Source organism: Saccopteryx leptura, unplaced genomic scaffold (assembly GCF_036850995.1).
Source record: "Saccopteryx leptura isolate mSacLep1 unplaced genomic scaffold, mSacLep1_pri_phased_curated manual_scaffold_45, whole genome shotgun sequence".
Classification (NCBI taxonomy): Eukaryota; Metazoa; Chordata; class Mammalia; order Chiroptera; family Emballonuridae; genus Saccopteryx; species Saccopteryx leptura.
The window spans coordinates 341,008-360,983 of record NW_027095727.1 but is presented as its reverse complement, the minus strand read 5'-3'; the positions used below and the strand labels follow the sequence as shown (position 1 = coordinate 360,983).

At 38.8% G+C, this 19,976-nt stretch overlaps 1 long non-coding RNA gene across 1 annotated transcript in view; it reads right to left on the bottom strand.

Moving 5' to 3' along the window:
- Positions 1–4,377: 4,377 nt before the first annotated feature.
- Positions 4,378–19,976, bottom strand: part of LOC136387017 (uncharacterized) — a 43,615-nt gene continuing 28,016 nt past the window's right edge. Inside the window, exon 2 of the long non-coding RNA XR_010748063.1 lies at positions 4,378–5,361. This is a non-coding gene — a long non-coding RNA (uncharacterized lncRNA). The remainder of the gene's footprint in view (positions 5,362–19,976) is intronic.

The following is a 19,976-nucleotide window of genomic DNA, read 5'->3' as shown; positions in this document are numbered from 1 at the left end:
AAGGAGTCATCGCTGTATTACAATTAATCAATTTGCAATTAGTCGACTGGAGGAAGGAAATAGGACGGTGGGGAATATAATGATTAAAACAACAACAGGCAGTCCTATTATTGTAGGGGTAATGGAAGAGGCGAATAGATTTTTGTTCATTTTGTTTCTCAGGGGGTTGTATGCTTTAGTGATTTGGCTAAGGAAGGCTCAGGGGCTGAATAGTCTGAGTGTTTGGAGACCTTTAATTGTATAATAATAAACAGTGTGATAATTATTGATAAAGTTGTGATAAATCATGTGGAAGTGTCTAGCTGGGGCATGTCATCAAGGAGAGGGTGAGGCTCTCAATCTTCAACTTAAAAGGTTGATGCTGCAGTAGCTTCTTGATGATACTATAGTATGGATGATGATCATTTTTCAAAATGTTTTAATGGGACTATTTCAAGTACAATTGGTATGAAGCTATGGTTGGATCCGCAGATTTTGGAACATTGTCCATAATATAAGCCGGGTCTGGTGGATAGTAGGGTTGTTTGATTTAGGCATCCTGGAATAGCGTCTGTTTTTAAGCCCAAAGATGGGACGGCTCAAGAGTGTAGGACATCTTCTGATGAGATTAATATACAAACGGTGAGTTCTATGGGTAGAACCACTCGGTTGTCTACTTCCAGCTGGCAGATTTGGCCGGGTGCAAGATCGGATGTGGGGATTATATAGGAGTCAAAATTCAAATCTTCGTAATCTGTATATTCATAACTTCAGTACTATTGATGGCCCATGGTTTTAATGGTAATAGAGGGGTTATTAATTTCATCTATTATGTAAAGAATTCGGAGGGATGGGAGTGCAATTTTAATAAGGATAATAGCTGGTAGGATCGTTCAGATGGTTTCCACCTCTTGGGCATCTATGGTGCTCGTGTGGGCTAATTTAGTGGTTAACATAATTGAGATAATATAGAGGACTAGGGAGCTGATAAGGAATACGATCATTAAAGTGTGGTCGTGAAAGTGTAGCAGCTCTTCTATAATAGGAGAAGTTGCGTCTTGGAAGCCTGTTTGGAATGGGTATGCCATAGAGGTATATAGGGGTTTCACCTATAATTTAACCCTGACAAAGTTACGTAAATTTTATTAATACCTCTACCGTGGAGAAAGACATAGTGGTTATGGTGTTGGCTTGAAACCAATTTAAGGGGGTTCGAATCCTTCCCTTCTTATTTATTTAATATTAATATAAGTAGGCTCTTCGAATGTATGATAAGGGGGAGGGCAGCCGTGGAGTCACTCAAAGTTTGTGGTTGTTAGTTCTACTAGTGAGACTTCTTGTTTGGAGCTGAATGCTTCCCATACGATGAAAACCATTAGCATTACAGCTGTTAATGAGATGAAGGAGCCTATAGATGATACAGTGTTTCAGGTAGTGTATGCATCAGGGTAATCAGAGTATTGTCGTGGCATTCTGGACAAGCCTAAGAAGTGTTGGGGGAAGAAGGTTATATTAACACCTACAAATATTACTAAAAAGTGAGCTTTAGTTCAGGCGGGGTATAGGGTATAGCCGGAGAAAAGGGGGAATCAGTGGACAAATCCACCCATAATGGCAAATACTGTTCCTATGGATAAAACGTAGTGAAAATGGGCTACTACATAATAAGTGTCATGAAGTACAATGTCTAGGGATGAATTAGCTAGTACAATACCAGTTAAACCCCCCACAGTAAAAAGGAAAATAAATGCAAGGGCCCATAGTATGGCTGGGGATCATTTGATATTACCTTCATGAAGAGTTGCTAATCAGCTAAATACTTTAACACCAGTAGGAATAGCAATAATCATAGTAGCAGATGTGAAGTAGGTGCGTGTATCGACGTCTATTCCAACAGTAAATATATGATGGGCTCATACAATAAATCCTAGGAACCCAATAGATATCATGGCTCAGACTATTCCTATGTAACCAAATGGTTCTTTTTTTCCTGAGTAATATGTAACAATATGGGAGATAATTCCAAACCCGGGTAGGATGAGAATGTATACCTCGGGGTGGCCGAAGAATCAAAATAAGTGTTGATATAAAATGGGATCGCCCCCTCCGGCAGGATCCAAAAAGGTTGTGTTTAAGTTTCGGTCCGTTAGAAGTATAGTGATTCCAGCAGCTAGTACAGGGAGTGATAGAAGGAGTAAGACCGCGGTAATCAGGACAGATCAGACAAAGAGAGGTGTTTGGTATTGGGATAGGGCAGGGGGTTTCATATTAATAATGGTGGTAATAAAGTTAATTGCTCCGAGAATAGAGGAGACACCTGCCAAATGAGAAGATAGCTAGGTCGACTGAGGCACCGGCGTGGGCCAGATTACCTGCCAGTGGGGGGTAGACTGTTCATCCAGTTCCCCCACCAGCTTCAACTATGGAGGATGCTAATAGGAGTAGAAAAGAGGGGGGTAATAGTCAGAAGCTTATATTATTCATACGAGGGAAGGCCATATCTGGGGCGCCAATTATCAGGGGCACAGGTCAGTTTCCGAAGCCGCCAATTATAATAGGTATTACTATAAAGAAAATTATTACAAATGCATGAGCAGTGACCAATCTACATTGTAGATTTGGTCATCGCCTAATAAGGCTCCTGGTTGGCCGAGTTCTGCGCGGATTAAAAGGCTCAGGGCTGTGCCTACTATTCCGGCTCAAGCACCAAATAGAAGATAGAGTGTACCGATATCTTTGTGGTTTGTTGAGTAAAGTCAACGAGTTACGAACATAGGTAAGATGGCTGAGTAAGCATTAGACTGTAAATCTAAAGACAGAGGTGCGAGTCCTCTTTTTACCAAGCCCTGTGGTGTATTACACATTGAATTGCAAATTTAAAGACGCAGTTTCAATCCTGCTGGGGCTTCTCCCACCTTTTTTCCCCTACACGGCGGGAGAAGTAGATTGAAGCCAGTTGTTTAGGGTGTTTAGCTGTTAACTACAGTTTCGTGGGTTGGAAGCCCATCAATCTAGTAAGGGCTTAGCTTAATTAAAGTAGTTGATTTGCATTCAGCTGATGTAAGATAGAGTCTTGCAGTCCTTAGGAGGAGTACAGAAGTTAAATATATATTCTATTTACTTAGAGCTTTGAAAGCTCTTGGTCTAGTTAACCTAAACTTCTAGTTGAGCTCGCTGGGGCGAGCGGGAGGGTAATTGTTGACAAAATAATAAGTACTGGAAGGCATTTTATTTGTTTTTTATTATTAAATTGTCATTTGATTTTTATGTTATTTGTGGTAGGGAATATAGTTAGGGAAGTGGCGTACGTTAGTCGTATGTAAAAGAAAAGGTTGAGTAGTGCAGTGACGGCTATTAATGTAGCTAAAGTGATGTTGTTGTTTTTAGTTAGTTCTTGAATGATTATTCATTTAGGTAAGAAGCCAGCTAGGGGAGGGAGGCCTCCTAGTGAGAGTATAATGGTTAGGGTGCTAGTAGTGATTAGGGGTATTTTATTTCACATGTGGGAGAGGGATAGGGTTGTTGTTGCTGAAGTTATTATAAAGAGTATAAATGTTGTGGTTGTTATTAGGATATATAGGAGGAGGTTTAGTAGTGTTATAGTTGGGTTAAATGCTAGAATAGAGGCTATTCATCCCATGTGGGCGATTGAGGAGTATGCTAGAATCTTACGAAGCTGGGTTTGGTTTAATCCTCCCCAACCTCCAATTGCAATAGATAGTATAGATATAAGCAGGATTAGATCTAAATTAATAACAGGACTAATTACATAGAGGACTGATAGTGGGGCTAATTTTTGTCATGTTTGTAAAATTAGGCCAGATGAGAGTGAGATGCCTTGTGGAACCTCTGGAACTCAGAAGTGGAGAGGGGTGAGGCCTATTTTTATGGCTAGGGCCAGGGTTATAATGACTGATGCTGTTGGGTTTATAAGTTTTGTGAATGTTCATTGGCCTGAGTATAACAGGTTAATAATGACAGCTAACATAAGGAGTATGGAAGCGGTGGCTGTGTTAGAAAATATTTAGTGGCAGCTTCTATCGATCGGGGGTTATATTGTTTTATTAGCAAGGGGATAACGGCTAATATATTTATTTCGAATCCTATTCAGTTTATTAATCAGTGGGAGCTTATTATTACGATTGTTGTGCCTAAGATAACTGTTAGTATAATTATAGTGAGGATGAGGGGATTTATTAGTACAGGAAGGATATAAACCAACATTTTTGGGGTATGGGCCCAATAGCTTATTTAGCTGACCTTACTTAGAATTTGGTGTAGTGTGGTAGCACGGAGATTTTTGAAGTTAGGGGTAGGTTCAAGTCCTATAGTTCTAGAAATAAGGGGGCTTGCACCCCTATTATTTACTTTATCAAAGTAACTCTTTTATCAGACATATTTCTTATGTTTGGGAGGGCATACCCGCTGTAAGGATTGGTATAGCGACATGTCATATACATAGGGCTAGTGTGAGGGGTAGGAAGTTTTTTCATAATAGGTGTATTAGTTGGTCGTATCGGAATCGAGGGTATGATGCGCGTACTCATAAGAATGTGATGGTGAGGAGTAGGGTCTTAAGGGTAAAGTTGATTGTGTAAAGTTCTGGCATTAGAGGGCTATGGTATGCTCCTAGGAAGAGAGTAGTTGTAAGGATATTTATTATGATGATGTTGGCATATTCTGCCAGGAAAAATAATGCGAAGGGGCCTGCTGCGTACTCAATGTTGAAGCCAGATACTAGTTCTGATTCCCCTTCTGTTAGATCAAAGGGTGCCCGATTGGTTTCGGCTAGGGTTGAGTTGAATCATATTATAGCTAGGGGTCATGCGGGGATAATTAATCATTGGTGTTCTTGGGTTGTAATAAGGGTAGATAGTGTGAAGGAGCCGCTTATTAGTAGTACAGACAGGAGAATAATAGCCAGGGTTACTTCATAGGAAATGGTCTGTGCCACGGCTCATAGGGCTCCGATTAGAGAATATTTTGAGTTTGAGGCTCAGCCTGATCATAGGATGGCATATACAGCTAGGCTAGATATAGCTAGTATAAATAGGATGCCTAAGTTTATGTTGATAAGGGGGTAGGGCATGGGGAGGGGAATTCACATGGTTAGGGCTAGTGTTAGGGCCAGGATGGGGGCGATAATGAATATTGAGATGGATGATGTTAGGGGTCGGAGGGGTTCTTTAATAAGTAATTTTACTGCATCTGCGATTGGTTGGAGTAGGCCGTAGGGTCCAACGTCGTTTGGGCCTTTTCGTAGTTGTATATATCCTAACACTTTACATTCTAATAGGGTTAGGAATGCTATGGCTAATAAAATAGGTACAATTATTAATAGTAGGTTAATCAAGAACATTTTGTTAGGAAGAGGAATTGAACCTCTGGTTATAAAGGTTTAAGTTTTTTTTTTTTAATATTAATCACTCAGAAGTTGTGTTTTATTCCGAGGTCACCCCATCCCAAATTGCTAATCTAAGTAGAGTTACATTAGATCATGTTGATTAGTGTTAATTCTCTTTAGACTAGTTAATTAAAGCTCCATACGGTCTTCTCGTCTTATTACATTATCCCCGCCTCTTCACGGGGAGGTCAATTTCACTGATTGGGGGCAAGAGACAGTTGAACCCTCATGTGGCCATTCATACGAGTTTCTATTTAGGGAACAAGTGATTATGCTACCTTTGCATGGTCAGGATACCGCGGCCGTTAAACTTATGTCACTGGGCAGGCAGTGCCTCTAATACTGGTAAGGCTAGAGGTGATGTTTTTGGTAAACAGGCGGGGTTCGTGTTTGCCGAGTTCCTTTTGCTCCTTTTAATCTTTCCCTTGACTGCACACCTGTGTTGGGCTAACAGATCATGGTATAAGGGGTTTATTTTTTGTATAGGCTTAGTAATTTGTTAACTATCAGTGAAGTATTCGTTCTGATATACACTTGTGCTGGGAGAAATTATTCTTGTTACTCATATTAACAGTATTGCTTCTATTTAATAATAGAACAGTCCAGTTTAGTATTAGGAGTTGTTAAGTATGTTTGTAATTAAGATAGGCAGGTTGTTGAGCTTGAACGCTTTCTTAATGGGTGGCTGCTTTTAGGCCAACTATGGTATACTAAATAATTACTCTCTAATAAAGGTTGTACCCTGAGTCCAATGGGCTGTACCCCCTTGGGCTATAATATAAGTCTACATTAAACTTATGGGTGTTTTCGGTAGATTTATACTTGAACTAAAATTCATTAACTACACAACCAGCTATCACCAGGCTCGGTTGGTTTGTCGCCTCTATCTAAGGATCTTCTCACTATTTTGCCACATAGACGAGTTTGCCCCTTTGGGCTGTCCTTAGATAGCTCGTCTGGTTTCGGGGTATTTAGCTTCAGTTCTTTTTGCTAAAATTTTTCTAGTTAAATCATTATGCAAAAGGTAAAAGGGGTAAGCTTTGCTTTTTTTTACTTTTAAATTGTGGTTCCCTTGCGGTACTTTTTCTATAGCATCGAATATAATTTCTATCTTCTATACTTTTATTTATGTAAATGTTTTGTTTTAGTTGTAGGTGTTAGTTGAGTCTTGCAGGTTCGAGCTAGAATTAGTTCAAAGCAACTCAGTAGTTGTAGTATCTCCCGGGTGTAAGCCGGGTGCTTTATGCTTAAGCTATGCTTTGAGTTATCCAAGTGCACTTTCCAGTACACTTACCTTGTTACAACTTATCTCCTCTTGCAAGTGGAGTCTTTTAAATATGATTATTTTAGACTAGTATTGTTTGAGGAGGGTGACGGGCAGTGTGTGCCTGCTTCATGGCCTATATTCAATTAAGCGCTCTATTCTTAATTTACTGCTAAATCCACCTTCAACTATATATTTCATTATAGCATCCGTGTATATTGATTATGACCTTTTATAGGGAATGTAGCCCATTTCTTCCTAACCCATAAGTTACACCTTGACCTAACGTTTTTATGTGTAATATTTGTGCTTACTTAAAATCCTTTTTAGGGTTTGCTGAAGATGGCGGTATATAGACTGATTTGGCAAAGGTTGGTAAGGCTTATCGGGGTGTATCGATTACAGAACAGGCTCCTCTAGATGGATATAAAGCACCGCCAAGTCCTTTGAGTTTTAAGCTGTGGCTAGTAGTACTCTGGCGAGCAGTTTTGTTAGTTTAACTTCTTAGGTTTGGGGCTAAGCATAGTGGGCTATCTAATCCCATTTGGATCTTAGCTGCCGTGTGTTCAGGCTTTTAAAGTCACTTTCGTGGGTTATTTTACAGAGACTAGGGTTTTTTATGGCTTAGTCAGGGTTTAACTTTATTTTGGGTATTACCTTAAACACGCCTTACGCCGATAGCTATTAATTTGGGTTAATCGTATGACCGAGTGGCTGCCACAAAATTTACCAACCCTATATTAGCATGGTTTAATCGAACTTTCGTTCATGGCTTAACTTTTATCACTGCTGTTTCCCATGGGGGTGTGGCTGAGCAAAGAGTCATGGGCTGCGTTGAGCATGCCTGATACTTGCTCCTTTATTTCAGAATATTGACCTAGAGGGCATCCTCACTGGGCAGCTGATACTTGCATGTGTAAGTCTGCTAATAATTAATAGGAAGGCCAGGACCAAACCTGTGTATTAATGGGGCTAGTGAGCCCATCTAGGCATTTTCAGTGCCTTGCTTTTTTTTTTAAGCTACATTAACTGGGTGAGTGAAAAAAAAAAGAAAAAAGGCAGAGCTAGGGAGATGGCTGTTTAAGGAAAATAAATTCCTTAAAGTACCGCGATGCTATCGGGTGATGGGTGGGTTGATATAGTGAACCAGTTAAGTCCACAATAAGCCAGTGTAGCTTGATCTTGTTTTTGATAAGAAAACAATGCACAAAATTCAAATAAAACTCAGTGATATACTGCCATTCAGAGATAATTTTCAAAATATTTCTCTATGCATAGACGACTTTACATAAATATATTTCCTTAAAAAGAAATTGAAATTGACTTATTTATATAGAAAAAAATACCCTCAGTTTACTCTATATATTAAGAAATACATCACCTGGTGTGAAAAAAGAAATGGTCTCCTACTCTCTTCTTCCCTTAAATTCCTTACCGTCAGGACCAGCTTTTACAAGTAAATTGAATTTGTCCAATCAAAAGGTACTTCATGAGCATTTAGTAGGGACAGAAAGAGGGAAATAAAGTATGCCCTTCACGCAAGTGCGACGATTTGCTGTGACATTTGGAAAGACGGGCACCCACAGAGAATTGGCGAACATGTGTATGTATCAGACTGTGTTCGTCCTGTGCCCAGTGGGTCAGGAGGCTTCCCTCGGAGAAGGATAACTGGAACCACGGCCAGGTTCAGGCAGCTTTGTCCTGTCCGCCCCTTAGGGATGCATGTGGCTTTGACCATCTCTCCCTTTATTCGAATCCCTACAATATCTTCTCTTTCAATAGGAACTGGTCAAAGTGCACCAAAATGCAAGACAACTAGCAGGACCAGTATTATTTAAACTGAAATAATAATATCTCTTAATACTTACAAGGAATTTCTTGATAGCCATTTTCTAATGCACGAAAATAGTTCACGATTTATAGAGTGGGAATTTTACATATTTCTGATAAACCAGTATTTCAAAATAAGGTATACATAACCTAACAAAAGTTACAATTTCTTACTCAAGCATTTCCTGTGTTTCTCTGTGTTACATTTCTTATACTTGGCATTCAGAAACAAGAACGCACCATGACTTCACATGAATTGAAGTGTGCACACTATGCACAAGGCTTTTCCCGTTTGTGCCATTTTGTTTGGAGGACCTGGTCAGATGGTAGCACATTCAACCTCACATTCCCACATCTCTCTATTCCCTAGGGCAGTGGTCCCCAAGCCCCAGGCCGCGGACCGGTACCAGTCCGTGGGCCATTTGGTACCGGTCCGCAGAGAGAGAATAAATGACTTACATAATTTTCGTTTTATTTATACTTAAGTCTGAACAATGTTTTAGTTTTAAAAAATGACCAGATTCCCTCTGTTACATCCGTCTAAGACTCACTCTTGACGCTTGTCTCGGTCACGTGATTCATTTAACCATCCCACACTAAAGGCCAGTCCATGAAAATATTTTATAACACTAAACCGGTCCCTGGGGACCACTGCCCTATGGGACAGAGCAACAGCACCACAGAGTTATGTTGTTTTGTCATTAGTGTTCTGTTTCATTTTATCCTCCCCAGATCATAGCAACTTTGTACAAGCAAATGTATGACTTTTTAAGCCAGGAGGTCGCTTATAGGTCACAAGGTGAGCATAATTCCTGCCTGATCCCACTGTCTTTGGGTCAAGTGCTTGTACTGAATCTAAGTCAGTGCGGTGCGTTTATTATGGGGAAAATCCTAAAGCATCAGTTGCAGGGGTTTGCATTTTAAAAAGTGAAATCAAACCTTGAGAGCCCTTGGTAAATTCTGGAGAGAGAACTCATGTACAGTGAGGCTCACCCTGCTGAGCTGTGTCCTTGGTGTGAGCTCCAGTGCTGAGGCACTGTTACTTACTCTCTGTCTCAGCAGGTGGCACCTACCGTGCCCAGGGATCCTCTCTGATGTCAGCCTTGGTTCCTTCTCTCTCCCATTCAAATCCAATCACCTGTGACTGCGTCTCCTAAATTCTTCCTGGCTCATTTTCCTTTTCCTTCTTCCTGCAACCACTGGCTCCGCTAAATTGTACTTGCTGTGGTTGGTTTCCCGGTGACACATGAGTCTCCCATGCTCAGTGTTCCAAAGGCTTCTGTCCTATGGAACAATATTCCTAGAGGTCACTGCATTCTGAGTTCTATGCAGCTAGGATACTAGGATGCAAACACTCATCTGAAACTGACTTCTTCAGTGGATGGTGTGACTCTCTCTGGCTCGACCTAGTAACAGGGACTTCCTTAACTGGTACGAGGATCCCCACTTGCTACACTTGGGGGCATGAAGGTATTTCTTTCTCTTGCTGGAATGGATTCCAAGCCTCATTTTAAAATGTTTCTTCAATGTACTTCTATAGAGAATGACAAGAACTCACCCTGTTGTTTTTCTCCTGTGACTAATTTGAATATCTCAGACCCAGGTGTCTGCTCATCCCTGGCCAGCCCCAAAGTTGAAAAGAACCTCTTAGTTTCTCCCCAAAATCCAGTCCCACAAATATATTCATAAAAACTTTAGAAGTTTTTCTTTACATAAAAGACAGGGGTTCTTATGCATCAATGTCACTCCATTATATTTAATTTCTAAAAATAAAAAATAAAAATAAAGCAGCAGCAGAAGAAGGACATGGGAGAAAGGGCTGAGGACTGCAGCTTATTTCCTGCAGGGCAAAGCTGACTCCTTACTATCATCCCCCCCATGTGCTGGGAGGGGCCCAAAGTGCCACCGGGTCCATCTCTATGTGTCAGAGAGCCTGATGTCCATATCAGACTCATTTCCTATTATTTTATCTCTTGGTATAAATCTATTCAGATTTTATATTCTTTCTTAAATCAATTTCTTTAGATCATCTTTCTCTATGTAGAATTTGTCCATTTTAACTAGGTTACCTAAGTTGAAGAATAGCATGCAACTGTTCATGATATTCCTTTATATTCCTTTTTGTTTCTGTAAGGTCAATAATAATGTTCTCAATTTCATTTCTTTTCTGTTTCTTTTTGAAGATTTTATGAATTGATTTTATATAGAGAGGAGGAAGGTGGAGCAAGAGGTATTAACTCACAGTTGCTTCACTTTAGTTGTTCATTGATTGCTTGTCTACTTGCCTTTACTGGGCAAGCCCCGGGTTTCGAACCAGCGACCATAGCATTCCAAGTCAATGCGTTATCCACGCACTACCACAGGCTTGGCCCCACTTTCATTTCTGATATTATTTGTATCTCTCCTTTTTTCTTAATCTTGCTAAAGTTTTGTCATGTTCATTTTTTCAAAGAACCAGCTTTGAGGTTCACTGATTGTTCCTACTGTTTTTATTTTTATTTATTTATTTTTGAGAGAGAGAGAGAGGCAAGGAGACAGAGACAGGAACATGGAGCTGCTCTTGTATGTGCCCTGACCAGGGAATTGACCAGGCAACCTCCACGCTCCAGGACAAGGCTCCAACCGAGCTATCTGGCCAAGACTTCATTTCCTTTTATTTTCAGAGATACAGAGAGAGGTAGGGAAGAGAGAGGGGAGGGAGAAGGCAGGCATTCATTTATTGTTCCACACGGTCGTGTACTCATCGCCTGCTTCCCATGTGTGCCCTGACTGTGGATCGAACCTGCAACCTTGTTGTTTCGGGGCGATGCTCTTTCTATTTTGTTCAACTTTATTTAAGAATAATTGATAAATACATATAACTGCGTATACAATATTTAAAGTGCACAATGTGATGTTGATATACATGTGATGACTACCACGAACAAGATATCTAAGTTACTGATTTAAAATGAGAAGCCTAATTACTGGAGACGGAACTTGGAACTGAGATGCAAAGTTTGATTTTAGAATTCCAATTATAGGACCTGGCCGGCTGGCTCAGTGGTAGAGCGTCGGCCTGGCATGCAGGAGTCCCGGGTTCGATTCCTGGCTAGGACACACAGGAGAAGTGCCCATCTACTTCTCCACCCCTCCCCATCTCCTTCCTCTCTGTCTGTCTCTTCCCCTCCCGCAGCCAAGGCTCCATTGGTGCAATGTTGGCGCAGGCACTGAGGATGGCTATATGGCCTCTGCCTCAGGCGCTAGAATGGCTGTGGTTGCAACAGAGCAATGCCCCAGATGGGCAGAGCATTGCCCCCTGGTGGGCGTGCCTGGTAGATCCCTGCCGGGAGCATGCGAGAGTCTGTCTTACTGCCTCCCTCTTTCCAACTCCAGAAAAATACAAAAAAAACCCACAAAAACCCAACAACAAATAAAACAAACAGCAGAGATGAAATGACCTCGATAGCTTTTGGCTAGAGACACTGCTGTGCCTTACTGGAAAATCTTTGGATGACTACAGTGATGATGACGTATTTGGAGCTGTTGTTAATGTTACAGCTAAAGGTGATAAGATAGCAATATGGACTACTGACTGTGAAAACAGAGAAGCTGTTGAACATATAGGGAGGGTATACAAGGAAAGGGTAGGACTTCCTCCAAGGACAGTGATTGATTATCAGTCCCACACAGTGTCCAGCAGCTTCAGAACACACCTTGCTCACTTCATAGTAGCCACCTGAGGCAGAAAATTATTCTGTAGATAAATAGAGTAATATAAAAAGAATATGATAATAAAGTATAAAGAGTTACATATTGATACTTACTAGCTATTTTTAAGTAATAGCATTTATAAAAGAAAATCTATGTGAATTTGACTCTCCTCATTAAGAAAATCAAACTAAATGGAGTTTACCTGACTTCCTCTGCTCCCCTGTCCATCTTTCCATGGTCGGTGTGCTCAGACTCCTGAGCTCATCAGTGTGGGTTGCTATAAGTGGCTGCATTTACAGTGTGTGTCACTGGTGGATCCAGCCCTTTCTCTTGAGCCTCCAGCTGCACGTGGGGCTGGGACTCCCACTCTGCACCCAACAAGGATGCCGGCTCTCGGTCCCGCCGCCTTGTCTTCACACCCCCTGGCCTGGCACTTGCTCAGGACCCCATTTTCCTGCTCTGGGTCCCTCACAGCCTTCTTCCATCAGTCTTGCATTTTTTCTCCCTTTTCCACAACTGTCCTCATGAGAAATCCAAACAAGCTTCCGCAGTTGGTTGGAGGCTCCTGGTTTAGCGGCTGCGGCCATCACTCCAGCCACCACTCTTGCTGCCCCTGACTGAGATAGGACCTGGACCTGGAGAAGGGCCCAGCGCATGCTCTCTCAGCTCCAGGACCCTGCCTGTGTGGCTGCCCCTCCTGGCGCCACCACCAGCCCCAACTGAACTCTGCTTCTCCCTTCCACAGAAATAACCAGGTCATTGTGTACTCGCCTGTTATATTCCCACCTCCCTGGGAAGCTCAATATATATGTGTGGGCACTGAGCCTTGTGCCTAATTCCAGTTTCTGGTACACGGTACTCAGCAAATAGCTGCTGAGAAAACTCACCGTGTGGCTTTGGGTATGGGCAAAAGAAGGTCCTAGACCGACTGCTGGCTTTGCAGCAAGGGGTGTCTTGGCTGTGAAGTTTGAAAAACATGTTCCTCTTTGTTTTTGATAGTTTGGATGTAAGTTTATAGATTAAGGTAAAAGTATGTGTGTCACTAGACTAGAAAAGATTTGAGTATGAACTCTTTAATAACCTAAAATTTTCAAAACAAATATCTTCAATTTTAAATAAGATCCTGATTAAGTGGGTTTATATGTTGTAAAATGTAACATCACTGTATATTTTGCTTCTGGCACACATTAATAGTTGAAGTAATATACATATATAGATATTTAGGCTTTATCCAATGTTGATTGATGAAATGATTTACTGTTTCCTTTATTGTTTCTGTAAATCATTACAGGTTTATTTTTTTATTATTATTTTTTTTGTTTCTTTTTCTTTTTTTAATTAATAATTTTATTTTTTTAATGGGGTGACATCAATAAATCAGGATACATATATTTAAAGATAACAAGTCCAGGTTATCTTGACGTTCAATTATGTTGCATACCCATCACCCAAAGTCAGATTGGCCTCTGTCACCTTCTATCTTGTTTTCTTTGTGCCCCTCCCCACCCCCTTTCCCTCTCCCATTCCCCCCTCCCCCCCGTAACCACCACACTCTTATCAATATCTCTTAGTTTCACTTTAATGTCCCACCTACGTATGGAATAATGCAGTTCCTGGTTTTTTCTGATTTACTTATTTCGCTTCGTATCATGTTATCAAGATCCCACCATTTTGCTGTAAATGTTCTGATGTCATCATTTCTTATGGCTGAGTAGTATTCCATACTGTATATGTGCCACATCTTCTTTATCCAGTCATCTATTGACAGGATTTTGGGTTGTTTCCATGTCCTGGCCACTGTGAACAATGCTGCAATAAACATGGGGCTGCATGTGTCTTTACGTATCAATGTTTCTGAGGTTTTGGGGTATATACCCGGTAGAGGGATTGCTGGGTAATAAGGTAGTTCTATTTTCAGTTTTTTGAGGAACCACCATACTTTCTTCCATAATGGTTGTACTACTTTATATTCCCACCAACAGTGTATGAGGGTTCCTTTTTCTCCACAGCCTCTCCAACATTTGCTATTACCTGTCTTGCTAATAATAGCTAATGGAACAGGTGTGAGGTGGTATCTCATTACCGTTTTGATTTGCATTTCTCTAATAGCTAAAGAAGATGAACATCTTTTCATATATCTGTTGGCCATTTGTATTTCTCCTTGGGAGAAGTGTCTGTTCATATCCTCTTCCCATTTTTTTATTGGTTTATTTGTTTGTTTGTTGTTGAGTTTTATGAGTTCTTGGTATATTTTGGATATTAGGCACTTATCTGAGCTGTTGTTTTGAAAATATCATTTCCCATTTAGTTAGCTTTCTGTTTATTTTGTTATCAGTTTCTCTTGCTGAGCAAAAACTTCTTAGTCTGATGTAGTCCCATTCATTCATTTTTGCCTTCACTTTTCTTGCCTGTGGAGTCAAATTCATAAAATGCTCTTTAAAACCCAGGTCCATGAGTTGAGTACCTATGTCTTCTTCTATGTACTTAATTGTTTCAGGTCTTATGTTTAGATCTTTGATCCATTTTGAGTTAATTTTTGTACAGGGGGAGAGACTGTAGTCCAGTTTCATTCTTTTGCATGTGGCTTTCCAGTTTTCATAGCACCATATATTGAAGAGGCTTTCTTTTCTCCATTGTGTGTTTTTGGCCCCTTTATCAAAAATAATTTGACTATATATATGTGGTTTTATTTCTGGACTTTCTATTCTGTTCCATTGGTCTGAGTGTTTATTTTTCTGCCAATACCATGCTGTTTTGATTGTCGTGGCCCTATAATAGAGTTTGAAGTCAGGTATTTTAATGCCCCCAGCTTCATTATTTTTCTTTAGGATTGCTTTGGCTATTCGGGGTTTTTTATACTTCCGTATAAATCTGATGATTTTTTGCTCTATTTCTTTAAAAAACGTCATTGGAAGTTTGATGGGAATTGCATTAAATTTGTATATTGCTTTGGGTAATATAGCCATCTTGATTATATTTATTCTTCCTAGCCAAGAACAAGGTATATTCTTCCATCTCATTATATCTTTTTCGATTTCCCTTAACAATGGTTTATAGTTTTCATTATATAAGTCCTTTACATTTTTTTGTTATGTTTATTTCTAAGTATTTTATTTTTTTTGTTGCAATCGTGAAGGGGATTATTTTTTTGAGTTCTTTCTCAATTGTTTCATTGTTGGCATATAGAAAGGCTATTGACTTCTGTATGTTAATTTTGTATCCTGCGACCTTACTGTATTGGCTTATTGTTTCTAGTAGTCTTTTTGTGGATTCTTTGGGGTTTTCGATGTATAGTATCATATCATCTGCAAAAAGTGATACCTTTACTTCTTCTTTTCCGATATGGATGCCTTTTATTTCTTTGTCTTGTCTGATTGCTCTGGCTAGAACCTCTAGTACCACATGAAATTAGAGTGGAGAGAGTGGACAACCCTGTCTTGTTCCTGATTTAAGGGGGAAAGCCTTCAGTTTAGTGCCATTTAATATGATATTAGCTGATGGTTTATCATATATGGCCTTTATCATGTTGAGATATTTTTCTTCTATACCCATTTTGTTGAGAGTCTTTAACATAAAATTGTGTTGTATTTTATCGAAAGCCTTTTCTGCGTCTATTGATAAGACCATGTGGTTTTTGTTCTTTGTTTTCTTGATACGGTGTATTACGTTAACCGTTTTATGTATGTTGAACCATCCTTGAGATTCTGGGATGAATCCCACTTGATCATGATGTATTATTTTTTTAATATGTTGTTGTATTCGATTTGCTAGTATTTTGTTTAGTATTTTAGCATCTACATTCATTAGAGATATTGGTCTGTAGTTTTCTTTTTTTGTGCCATCCTTGCCTGGTTTTCGTATGAGGGTTATGTTGGCATCATAAAATGTGTTTGGAAGTATTGCTTCTACTTCAATTTTTTGGAAGACTTTGAGTAAAATAGGAACCAAGTCTTCTTTGAATGTTTGATAAAATTCGCTTGTATAGCCGTCAGGGCCTGGAATTTTATTTTTGGTGAGGTTTTTAATGGTTTTTTCTATTTCTTCTCTACTGATAGGTATGTTTAGGCTTTCTGCTTCTTCTGGGCTCAGTCTAGGAAGGTTGTATTGTTATAGGAATTTATCCATTTCTTCTAGGTTGTTGAATTTAGTGGCATAAAGTTTTTCATAGTATTCTACCACAATTCTTTGTTTATCTACGGTGTCCGTGGTGATTTCTCCTCTTTCATTTTGGATTTTGTTTATATGAGTTCTTTCTCTTTTTTCCTTGGTAAGTCTTGCCAAGGGTTTGTCAATTTTGTTGATCTTTTCAAAGAAGCAGCTCCTTGTTCTATTAATTTTTTCTATAGTTTTTCTCTTCTCTAATTCATTTATTTCTGCTCTGATTTTTATTATCTCCTTTCTTCGGCTGGTTTTGGGTTGTCTTTGTTCTTCTTTTTCTAGTTCCTTAAGGTGGCAAGTTAAGTGGTTCACTTGGGCTCTCTCTTGTTTGTTCATATATGCCTGAAGTGATATGAACTTCCCTCTTATCACTGCTTTTGCTGCATCCCATAGATTCTGATATGTCGTATTGTCATTTTCATTAGTCTGTATATATCTTTTGATCTCTGCACTTATTTCTTCTTTGACCCATTCATTTTTTAAAAGTATGTTGTTTAGTTTCCACATTTTTGTGGGATTTTTTTTCTCTTTTGCAGTTGAATTCTAGTTTCAACTCTTTATGATCAGAAAATATGCTTGGTACAACTTTGATTTTTGTGAATTTGCTGATGTTGTTTTTGTGGCCCAAGATATGGTCAATTCTTGAGAATGATCCATGTACACTGGAGAAAAATGTATACTCAATCACTTTGGGATGAAATGTCCTGTAGATGTCTATCATATCGAGGTGCTCTAGTGTTTTGTTTAAGGCTACTATGTCTTTGTTGATTCTCTGTTTGGATGACCGATCTAGAGCCGTCAGCGGTGTATTGAGGTCTCCAAGTATGATTGTATTTTTGTCAGTTTTTGTTTTAAGATCAATAAGTAGCTGTCTTATATATTTTGGTGCTCCTTAGTTTTGTGCATATATATTAAGAATTGTTATGTCTTCTTGATTCAGTGTCCCCTTAGCCATTATGAAATGGCCATTTTTGTCTCTGAGTACTATTCCTGTCTTGTAGTCAGCATTATCCGATATGAGTATTGCTACACCTGCTTTTTTTTGGATGTTATTTGCTTGGATTATTGTTTTCCAGCCTTTCTCTTTGAATTTGTTTTTATCCTTGTTACTTAGATGAGTTTCCTGTAGGCAGCATACAGTTGGATTTTCTTTTTTAATCCATTTTGCTACTCTGTGCCTTTTTATTGGTGAGTTTAATCCTTTACATTTAGTGTAATTATTAACACTTGTGAGTTCCCTATTGCCATTTTATATCTTGCTTTCTGTTAGTTTTGTGTCTTGTTTGATTCTTCTCCTTCATTTTTCTATCTTTTGTTTTTATTTGGTTGTATTCCATACATCTTTCCTCTGTTGCTATCTTTTTTATCTCATGTGCTTCTGTGGTGGTTTTTTCAATGGTGGTTTCCTTTGAGTAATGATAAGGGCCCCTACCCTGTTCATTGTAGTGAACTATTTTGTCAATACTTTTGCACTCCATCGTCCTTTTCTACTGTTAATCTCCATCTTCTCCCCCTCTTTCTTTTTGTTGTTGTCACAGTTTAAATTTGGTTTTATTGTGTTCTTCTTGGAGCTTTTACTTGTGGCTCTGTTTTTTTTTTTCTTTGTATCTGATTGGAGAACCCCCTTTAGTAATTCCTGGAGTGGGAGTTTTCTGATGATAAATTCCCTTATCTTTTCTGTATCTGTGAATGTTTTTATTTCTCCTTCATATTTGAAGGATAGCTTTGATGGGTATAGTATTCGTGGCTGAAAGTTCCTCTCTTTTAGGACTTTAAATATTGGGGTCCACTTTCTTCTACCTTGTAGAGTTTCTGTTGAGAAATATGATGATAATCTAATGGACCTTCCTTTATATGTTGTATTCTTCTTTTCCCTGGCTTCCTTGAGAATTTTTTTTTGCTGTTGGTTTGTGTCAGTTTCATTATGATATGCCTTGGAGTAGGTTTGTTGGGGTTAAGAAAACTCGGAGTTCTGTTTGCTTCTTGAACTTGAGGCTTTAGTTCTTTCCACAGGCTTGGGAAGTTCTCATCTATTATTTGTTTGAGTATGTTCTCCATTCCATTTTTTCTCTCTTCTTTCTCTGATATACCTATTATTATTATGTTATTCTTTCTGATGGAGTCAGATAATTCTTGTAGGGCTATCTCATTTTTTTTTATTTTTGAGTCTCTTTTTTCTTCTCTCAGTTGTGCCTCAAGTTGCTTGTCTTCTATTTCACTAATCCTCTCTTCTATCTGACCTGTTCTATTAGCTAAGCTTGTTACTTTGTTTTTCAGCTCGTGAATTTAGTTTTTCATCTCTGTTTGATTTGTTTTTATAGTTTCAATTTCCTTGGACATATATTCTTTGTGTTCAGTGAGTTGTTTTCTGAGCTCCCTAAATTGTCTTTCTGTGTTTTCTTGTATATCTCCAAGGATTTTTAGGATTTCTATCTTGAATTCTCTGTCATTTAGCTCCAAGGTTTCCAATATATTAAATTTTTTCTCCATAGATTTTTCCTCATCTAACTGTGTTACCTCTCTTTCTTTTGTATCCATGATATTTGATTTTCTCTTCCTTAATGGCATCTGAGGGTGGTTTTGTTGATAGTATTAATGAGATTTAATAAAGAATAAAAAGTTAAAAAAAATAAAAAAATAAAAAATCGAAGAGTTGTTTTATTTTTAAAATAAATTAATAATGAAATAAAGAAAAATAAAATAAAATAAAAATTTTAAAAAAAGGAAATTATTCCCCCTCCTTTTTTCCTCTCCTCTCCTCTCCCCTCTTTCTTGAAAAAATCTTGTGGTAAACTGTGAATTATAATAAACAATGCCTGTGATGTAACACCTGAATTGAGGAAAAGTAATCAAGGGGCAAAAAAAAGAAAAAAAAGAAAAAAAAAACAAAACAACAAAAAAGGGGGGTATGGACCCACAAAAAGCAAATAAGGAAAAAGTTTGGATCAAGAATAAAATGATTTGCTTTTAGGTGTTGGTTGTCTAAGAGTTATGATGAGAGGAATAAGAGGAAAACAGAAATATGGGGGGACAAATTAAAAAATTACTATTGTATTTAGTGGAACAAGAACTAGATAAAATGGAGAGCCAGGAATGGGAGCACTGCTAGTGAGTTAAAAAGGTGAAGTAGAAACCCCAAAATGCCACAAACATAAGTTTGAGTCCCAGATAAAATAATTTGTTTGTTATTGAGGTTTGAATGAGAAGAGATGTAAAGGAGAAAGGAAGAAACTAATATAGAGGGAGAAAAGAAAGAGAGAGAGAGAAAAAAAGAGGGAACCCCTAAAAGAAGAAAAAAGAAAGGAGAGAGAGAGAGAGAGAGAGAGAGAGAGAGTTAAGGGTTTTGGAGTGCAACCCTCATAGAGAGAAAGGAAGAGGAGAGAAAAGATAATGGGAGATGTAACACTTATGGGTAGTGTAGTTCAAGGAGAGGAGAGAGTAAGACCGGCAGAGAATTAATCGGCCAAATTGGAGGAGGAAAAAAAGTATCAAGAATGAAGATAAGAGAAACAAACGAACAAATATAATAAAATGGGATAGGTTATAAAGTCTACAGATTATTCTTGATTTTGAGAGGTTATCTTCTTGCTTTTTTCTTTTCTCTCCCTCTTCCTGGTCGGTGACTCTGTATCCCAAGTTCTGCCCCTT